A 1414-nucleotide genomic window follows, 5' to 3' on the forward strand; every position below is an offset into this window, starting at 1 on the left:
AGGACTCACACAACTAAATCATTTACTATATGTTATTACCAAACATTTTAGCTAATAACTTTAATATTTGAAGTTCAACACCAGTGACAACTGTCTAGATTCATAAATACATACCTTGCAAAGGTTACAAAATGACTTTTTTGATAGGTTTAGTGGCATATTAGAGTGTCACAGCGTCCAGAAGTTGACAACCGGAAGTTTACAAGCATAACCGGTGACCCAAAACAGAAACGCCCCCATACATTTTGCCCCTGTGCCAATCCGCACACAGACATGGAAATATATCAAAAGTATACATTTTTCAAAAGTTAAATACCTGAACATTTCATTTATCTAAAAATCTGTCATCAGTTCCTTATTAAACTCCCTCAGTGGCCCAGTAACTAGCCGGAACTAATTTTAGATAGGGATTACAAACGTATGAAACACTTGCTGATTGGCTGATTTAGTTGTGCGAGTCCTTAAACGGTGGACTTAAAATCAAGATAAAATTGTATTACCACTATAAACTGTATAATACGACCCGTAATATAGGTCCTCTCGCTCATTCGGCGTAAAACCTCACAAGGTTAACGCGGGTAAAGGAGGGAAGCCAACAGTGCTACATTGACCTATTAGTTAGGTAGGAATAACGGGATCAACGAATAATGGACTAAAAACAATATCTGTTTATCTGACACAGAGAATAGTGTAATAACAACAATATCCAATTACTTAAAATAAAAACAATTTAAAACTGATAATACGCTCGGTGGTTATAGGAAAGCTGCAACGTATGTGTTCTGGCCACGTGCGTGTTGTTCCGTTTGTTTGTAAAAGAAGGGACGAGTCAGCCACCCCACAGCAATCCTATGGCTAATCGAATTTAACAACATTATATATATATGTATACATGTACACGTACACATGAATACACATATATGTACCGCCGGGGAGCGATGTACAAGCTTAAGCGGTTTGCCGTATTTAGACTGTACAAAGCTTTAACGGCGGACTTAAAATCAGGATAAAATTGCATTACCACTATAAACTGTATAATACGACCCATAAAATAGGTCCTCTCGCTCATTCGGCGTAAAACCCCACAAGGTTAGCGCGGGTAAAGGAGGGAGGCCAACAGTGCTACATGGACCTATTAGTTAGGTAGGAATAACGGGATAAACGAATAATGAACTAAAAAACAATATCTGTTTATCTGACACAGAGAATAGTGTAATAACAACAATATCCAATTACTTAAAATAAAAACAATTTCAAACTGATTATACGCTCGGTTGTTATAGGATAGCTGCAACGTATGTGTTCTGGCCACGTGCGGGTTGTTCCGTTTGTTTGTTTTTGTTTTTGTTTTTGTTTTTTTTTACATTGTTTTATTTTTTCAAATTTTTTGTTACATCTACATCAAACAGACATT

The sequence above is a fragment of the Mizuhopecten yessoensis genome, unplaced genomic scaffold (genome assembly GCF_002113885.1).
Source record: "Mizuhopecten yessoensis strain PY_sf001 unplaced genomic scaffold, ASM211388v2 scaffold83, whole genome shotgun sequence".
Classification (NCBI taxonomy): Eukaryota; Metazoa; Mollusca; class Bivalvia; order Pectinida; family Pectinidae; genus Mizuhopecten; species Mizuhopecten yessoensis.